The 8,505-nt window shown below is 27.3% G+C and overlaps 1 pseudogene; it reads right to left on the bottom strand.

The window, feature by feature from the left end:
* Positions 1-6,825: 6,825 nt before the first annotated feature.
* Positions 6,826-7,914, bottom strand: LOC149518482 (uncharacterized; annotated as a pseudogene).
* Positions 7,915-8,505: the final 591 nt, after the last annotated feature.

The raw sequence follows: 8,505 nt of genomic DNA, 5'->3' as shown, positions 1-8,505 counted from the left end.
AAAATAAAATTTTCAAAAAAAAAAATTGGGGAAAAGTTAGAAGTACTAATTTTCCTTAAAAAATAAAAATTTTTAAAAAAATTTGAGGAAAAATTGAAAGTATCAATTTTTCTTGAAAATAAAATTTCTAAAAATATTTCCAATTTCTAAAAAATATTTTTAAGGAAAAGTTGAAAGTATCAATTTTTTTTAAAAATAAAATTTCCAAAAAAAAAAAGCATTTTGGGGAAAAGTTGAAAGTATCAATTTTTCTTAAAAATAAAATTGTCAAAAAAATTATTTTTACAGATAAGTTGAAAGTATCAATTTTCTTTGAAAATAAAATTTCTAAAAATATTTCCAATTTCTAAAAAATATTTTTAAGGAAAAGTTGAAAATATCAATTTTGCTTGAAAATAAAATTTTCAAAAAAAAAATTATTTTGAGAAAAAGTTGAAAATATCAATTTTTCTTAAAAATAAAATTCTAAAAAAAAAACATTTTGAAGGAAAAATTGAAAGTATCAATTTTCCTTGTATAAAAGCATAAGTTTTTGTCTGATAAAACACAAAAGAGACTTATATCAAAATCATCCCTTTTTTCTTTTGTCTTTTTGAAAAATTTTTAATATTAAATGATCCGACGATGAAACCTCTGTAAATGAAATAGTAGTTTTCTTGTATACTCTTGAGCTGAGAGAATTTTCTTAATTTTTTACCAAAAGTATTGGAGTCAATTAAAGATAATTTTCAATAATTAATTATTTGGTAATTTTTAAAGCTTATTGGATAACACAAAATCGAAATGACACCATCTTTGGATGGGTATTGTGAGGGTGTTATAACATTTTTTACACGTAATTGTACTATCAGATCTAGTTCTGGTTTCGCAGACATTGAATTTACCTTTTAGAGATATCTAAGTTGAATTTAGGATTCCTCTTTAAAAGGGACAAATTTAGTTAGGTGGTCAATCGCACCTAAACAAAAAAGATTTGTGGCGACTCCTCAAGTCAATGTCTAACAATAGGTCCTCGGATCTAGACGTTATGACAATCACGCTATATATTCCATGACAAAAAAATTAAACGTCACGACATTCATTACGTTTGATTGTTGCTAAAGGTCTAATATGACAATAGCAAAATATCGTCACCTATTATGAATCTATCATGACAATAAAATAAAATGTCACCCTTTTTTTATGACACTAGTTTTCGTCATCTATTTATGAAAAAAAAGTCATTAAGGGCTATATTTGTCACAAAAAATGAGAAAATATGAGATATTAGTGACAAAAGGTAAATCATCACAGTATTAGTGACAAATTATCATCACTAATGATTGTAAGATAATGTCTACTATGATAATAAAATCAAACGTCATCTTATGCGTTAATTTTTATGATGTTAGTTTTCGCTAGCTATTTATAAACAAAAACATCATTAAAGGCTATAATTATCACAAAATAAATGATAAAATCTGATATATTAGTGACAAAAGGTAAGTTGTCATAATATTAGTGACAAAAGGTAAGTTGTCATAATATTGATGACATAATTATTGTCATGAATGATTATAAGATAATGTCAAACATGACAATAAAATCAAATGTCACCTTATGTTTTTTTTTATATGATGTTAATTTTCGTTAGTTATTTATAAAGAAGAACATCATTGAAGGTTATAATCATCATAAAATAAATTATAAAATTTGATATATTAATGATGAAAGGTAAATCATCATAGTATTGGTAACATAATTATCGTCAATTGGTTATAAGATAATGTCAAACGTGTCAATAAAATCAAACGTCACATTATGCTTTATTTTTTTGTAACGTTAGTTTTCGTTAGTTTTTTATAAAAAAAAATGTCATTAAAGGTTATAATCATCATGAAATAAATGATTAAATTTGATATATTAGAGATAAAAAGATAAATCATCACAGTATTGGTGACATAATTAATGTTATTAAATCCTATATATAAAAATATTTTTATGGAATAATCTAATGTAGTGTTCTTGCAAATCCACCAAATATTTAAATTGGTTTTTAAATGTTTTATATTCTTTAAAGTCTACTCTAAAATCATATAGAAATAATATTGTTTAAAAAACAAAGAGTCATAACTATGAAATAGGTAGTCATCGAAATCTTATCTTCAAGCTCTCAATCTAAATCTTATGTCGAGGGTGATTGTGTTGATGGTACGTTTATGTTACTTGAAGCTGCAATAAATGAATAATAAAAAAATCAAAATAAATCACAATACACATAATAAGATCAAAACTAATATAAAACATAAACTAATCTATTTTATGCATATGAAATTTTTAAATGAGGCCCTACCCAATATTAAAGAATAGATCTTAACAACAAATTAACAAGTAAAGTTCTCAATATGCAATGTTGATACTAATCATAGGAAATAGACAAAAGATGGGTGGTTCATGTTTAAACAAGTAATCATCGTTACCTCAAGCATATTTTTAAATCAATTCAAATAAATCATGGGAAAATTACAATTGCACGTACTTTTAAGGAGCCTATGTTATTATCATGCTTTAATATATCTTGCATCATAGGAATGATGTTTTATCATCCAAATCAAGACAGGAAGGCAGAAGTTATAATAATAACTTAAAGTATGATATAAACATGTAAACAAATAAAGCAAAAACACATAAACATAGCACTGGCAACCATATCAAATCAAGAATCACAAGAACCGGACAAGGGCCCTTTGATAGAGAATTTGGAGATAAAGCTTTCCTTTTACAAATATAGTTGTAACTTGTTGAAGGTGTAGTGGAACTATGGGAGTTTTTGTAACTTTGAAATTGACAAGTAAACTTCATAAAGACTTAGCAAATAAAGAAAAATTAAATGATTTTTAAAAACTGAATGATAAAAAAACTATCAATTCTCACTTTTGAATTGGGTATCAAAGAAAGTCTAGATATATAATTCTAGCAACATCACAACCATAATAGAATCAAGTATATACCTAGAAATTAGGGGCTGGGCACTTGGATTCTAGCAACTGCTAAAGCATTTGTTATAGCTTCAATTTGAGCTTTAAAAAACCCAAAAGTTAACTTATATTGCTAAAGTTCTTTCTATGTCTTTTGAAGACTTTCTTCTAAGTTTGCAGCACTTGCAGACAAGGTTTTAGTATTAGGTTTAAGCCTGTATCCAAGTCCTTTAATAGCATCAACAGTTTTAGGTTATATTCCTTGTTCAATAGGAATTGATTGTCACTCCACCATTTTCTCCTAACATTTAATTGAAATCTTGGTTAACTCAAAAAACCATACTACAATAATAAAATTACAACTATTAATTTAAAATTTCTTACATAGGCTGCTTGAGCTTCAGGTATTGACCATATTTTATTCTCTAAGTAGTGAGTTGCCTTAAAAAATTCCATTCTGTTAGGTTCTTCATCATCCTTATGCTACAAAATTGTACATACAATAAAAGTGTTTATGATAAAAAAAAGTATTCAAATAGAAAAAAATGGTGTTGAATAATTTTTGTAACTTAAAAATTTACCATAGAATAGCAACTAGCCATAAAGGCCCTCGATCCTTGGTTATGAGTTAACTTGACTTTTTTTTTTCTAACTCTAGCATTTGTATCACACCTCCTCTTCATTTAAAAAAAAATGAAATAATATCAATATATTAATGTTTAATATTTGAGCAGAATTAATAATTGTTATATAATTACCTTAAACAGTTAAACATAATTACTAAACTAATATCAATGCATGAAAACTTAAGAAAATAATAAGAAAAAGCAAGCTTTCATTTGGTTGTTGCTTTATTTTAATAATTATTATATATCAATTTTAAGCATGAAAACTTAAGAAAATAATAAGAAAAAACATATTACCATGTGTCAATTAAACATAAATGTGAATAAGAAAATAACTTGGTATTCAAGATCACTAAACAAATCACAAAGCTCTTCCCAATTTTCTTGAGCCAAGTTATACTTCGGTGGGTTGTTTTGGTGTGCCACTTTAGCATTTGGAAACTTTTTAAAGTGCAAGTAAAGCTTGTATCATTGATTTCTTGATAATTTTGATAAAATTGACAAGACAGACGTCTTAACATAGTCATCATCCAATTTAATTTGAAACTTTGTTTAAAATAGAAAAATGAATTAATTGATATATTCAAAGAATATAAATTCAAAACTAGCCAATAATAAGCTTTGTAATAATATTTTGCATTTACATTAAGTCTCTTAAAGGCATGCAACTTGTCTGTATCCTTTATAGCTTTCCATTTTGTTGGGATTGAGATGAATAGTCAAGTAATGACTCCAATTTCAGAAAATAATTTACCTTATTGAACTTTACAAACAGGTCTACCCTTAGTTGTTGGTATGTTTATTACTAGCTTGTTTTTCCCTTTGATGAGTTTTTCTAGTCCTATCCCTCGAGTTAGGCCTTGTACCTTTTTAAATGGCATAGAAGTTACATCTACAAAATCAATACATTTAAATAGCATGGTGAATTGAAGCTTTTATTTTTTAAGAACCAATACAATCCACAACCCTATCATGAAATAATACAGCTTTGTAAGTTATAAACCTAACCTAAAGCTTAAAACAGCCATCATAAATAATGCCAAACCTTAAAAAAATTACAAGTACCCATAACATACATTTAACTACTTGCATATAAATTACGAGCAAGCTGTTAAAGTCGTTTTCTTTGAAATGCCTTTCATGTCTACAAGGTAATCAAATTTACAACTAACACTATGTTGTTTTAAGAAATAGTACATAATACATTCATTAAAAATCATAGTATTTAGTAAAACCCCTTGATCTATATAGCATTCTTTATGCATTTAGCAAACCAAAAATGCATATACATTGGAAAAAATGATTTCATACCAGAATTTTCAATGAGTGAATAAAATTGGAAACAATCATTTATCTGTGGTATAATAAAATTAAAAAGAAACAAAACACAATAATTAATATGCCAATTACCTTAAATTAGTTGTAACAATAATATTCATAGGCTAAAGATTTAAACAAAGTTGGCAAACATGATTTAAAAAGTAGTTATCTAGATAAAATAACAAGCAATGTATAAAACAACTATTAATGTTAGAAAAAAAAAACTATATCAATGTAGTATTTATCATAATATAAGAAATAACATAAATAGTTACAATATAGGATCTATATAATAGTCATATTCATCATAATCAAATTCCTTCTCTTCACTACAATCTTCAAGCCTTTCTTCACCATCTTTATCAGATTCTTCCATTGACACATCATTAAGTATTTCGTTTGTTTTTTCCATCAAATCAGACTCAATGACATTAAGTATTTTGTTTGTTTTTTCCATCAAATCAAACTCAATGATATTATGAGCAATATCATCCCTATCTAGTGGTCCTTCATTTTCATCAATTTGTATAGTCCTATCACTGTCAAACATTTCTTTCTCTTGATCTATTTGATCTTCTTCCACATCAAACATTTCACCAACTTCATTAGGCTACATCTCTAGAACGTCATATAAGTGCCTATGATGAAACTTTTGCACTACTCTCTAATCTTTCCCGAACTTGGTATCATTTAAATAAAACACTGGCTTTGCTTGAATTGATAAAATAAATGGGTCATTATTATACCAACATTTAATAACATTGATACTTACTAAATGACCATCTTTATGAATTCTTTTTCTTTTTCTATCAAGGTCAAACCACTCAAACCTAAACAAAGCAACTTGATAATCTTTTATGTAATCCAATTGAATTATATCAATAAGAATACCATAAAAGTCAATTTGCACATCTTCATGATTGCCTTCAACCATCACACCACTATTCTAACTTTTCAAATGGAAATCATGCTTTTTTGTGTGATACCTCACCTGACTAACAATGCAACCTATATACTTTTGAACACGTCTATCAGGACCATAAGCAAATGAAAGTAATTCATCAAAAATTTCTTTAGAACTTTGATCTTACAACCATGTAACCTATCATTTAAGGAACACAAGTTAATATAAATATTATTAAAAGTATTTTACAATGTGTATTGTTATTCAATAAATATAATTTACTTATGCGTCTTTTAAACTATAAGGGAAATTGCTCTTTATGACTTTTTTTTATAGATAAGCTATTTTGCATTTCAAGCTCTATTTTATGTTTTCTATAACATGGTAAAAATAATTGAAATCGAAGTTAGCTTATTGAACTAAAAGTTTAACTTACTTTAATAATTAGATATTGAAGACAACAGACTTACTCTAAATATGGCTTAATTTCATCATAATTTAATCACAATTGTTCAATATATACCATTGAATCTTTTCATACTTTTGTTGTGACAAGACCTCATATTTTGATGGTCCAAAAGGGTGAATACCTTTTGAAAAAATAACTAGCGCATTCTCATTCACTTGATTACCTCTATTATAGTTTCTTTCTTCTCGATTAAATTTTGTCTCAATCCTAAAAAGATACATAGAACAAAATGTTAAGCCTTCATTAGAAGTATATGCCTCAACTATACATCCTTCTAGATGAGCTTTATTTCATGTATACATCTTAAGTTTACCTAAGAACCTATTAGTAAACAAATGAAACTTTATAAGATTTTATTATCACTTTAAACACTTTGAAAATAAATTTGTAAAAATTTTATCTAACCTTCAATAAGATACATCTATCGATAATGCATAGGTCCTCGAAGTATGATCTAGTGTGGTAAATGTACAACCAAATACACCATCACATCAAAAAATGCTAAAGGAAAATTTTTTCCAACTTACACAAAATAAGGACAATATTTACTTATAAATCTTCCACATCCTTCTTCTTCAATGTCTTACAGCACAATCTTAAAAAGAAATTACTAAGATTGTCCAATGCTTCAATGACATTTTTTGGTACAAACTTCTTAATAGCAACTGGAAGTAGTCTTTGTAAAAGAATATGACAATCATGACTTTTCAATCCTAAAATCTTACCATCACTTACATTGGCACATCATGAGATGTTCAAAGCATATCCATCTAGAAACTTCATTAATTTCAAAAAGTTACAAAATGTCTTTTTTTCATCTTTTGATAAAGTGTAGCTTGCATAAGGCATCAAGTAAGAACCATTTGAAAGCTTTTTCAAATGCAGTTCTTTTTTTGTTTTCATGTCCTATAAATCTAACCTAACACTTATTGTATCTTTTGTTTTTCTTTCAATATTCAACATTATTGCTAAAACATTATCATAAATGTTTTTCTCAATGTGCATGACATCAAGATTATTTCATAACTTTAGTATTTGCCAATAAGACAACTCAAAGAAGACTTTTTTTAGTCTAATTCAATTCTTCAGGAGTTCGCCTTCTCTTTCTTTTGTTTAGATGCTTTCTCAAATTGACATCTTTCATAACTTCTAACTATTTTAAAAACTCACTCTCAGATAACTCCTTAGGCTTTGGCCTATTTTTTGTCTTACCATCAAACATTTTGCTTTTATGCCAAATATGATCAAAAGGCAAATAGCAACAGTGATACATATAACAAATTTTATTTCTCAACTCTCATGAATAAACATCATCATTACAAATTGGACATGCCAAATACCCTTTGGTCTCGAACCTGACAAATCCCCATAAGTCGAAAAGTCATTTATAATCCATTGAATTGTAGCATGCATTTGAAAATATTCCTTCTTGTAAGCATCATAAGTCCTCAACCTATTTTTCCATAGATCTTTCAATTTATCTATCAATGGTCTCAAGTATATATCAATGCCTTTTCTTGGTGAATTTCATCCTGGAATAAGAAATGACGTAATCATGAAAGGTTCCTTCATACATTTCCAAGGTGAAAGATTATATGACATAACCACAATGGGCCATATGCTATAGGCAGAGCTCATAAGCTCAAAAGGGTTAAATCTATCAGTTGCTAAGCCAAGTCTAACATTTTGTGCATCATGTGCAAATCAATCATTCTTTTTATTAAAATTTTTCCAAGCATCCCCATTTGTTGGATGTCTCAGTATATCATCATCAACACACTTCTTCTCATGCCATTACATATCCTCTACTATTTTCTTAGACATTTTGAAGTCTTGGTTTCATAAAAAAATAACACAAGACTTTTCAAGGAATTTGCTTGTTAACAACCTTCCACCTTGACATCCCATAAGTAGGATAACTTTGTTTATTTTCATACTCCCCCCAAAATAAAGCACAATCATATTTACACATATAAATTGGTACTTAATTAAGTCCTAGGTCTCTCAAAGTTCTTGTTACCTCAAGGTATGATGAAAAAATTGTACTACTAGGAAAGCCCTCCCTTAATAGTCCCAATATCATATTTATTGCCTCGTTTTCATTTGGCACTAAACCTTTATGTGCAACAATTTTACAAGTTTGCTAAATTTTTTATCATTTTTCTCACTCATATTAGAATTAAAACCATGATCATCTCCATTTACTCTAGGAAATACATCTTCTAACAG

The sequence above is a fragment of the Durio zibethinus genome, chromosome 6 (genome assembly GCF_047325235.1).
Source record: "Durio zibethinus cultivar Kanyao isolate XHJ-2024 chromosome 6, ASM4732523v1, whole genome shotgun sequence".
In the NCBI taxonomy this organism is placed as follows: Eukaryota; Viridiplantae; Streptophyta; class Magnoliopsida; order Malvales; family Malvaceae; genus Durio; species Durio zibethinus.
This window is presented reverse-complemented; position numbering and strand designations above follow the sequence as displayed.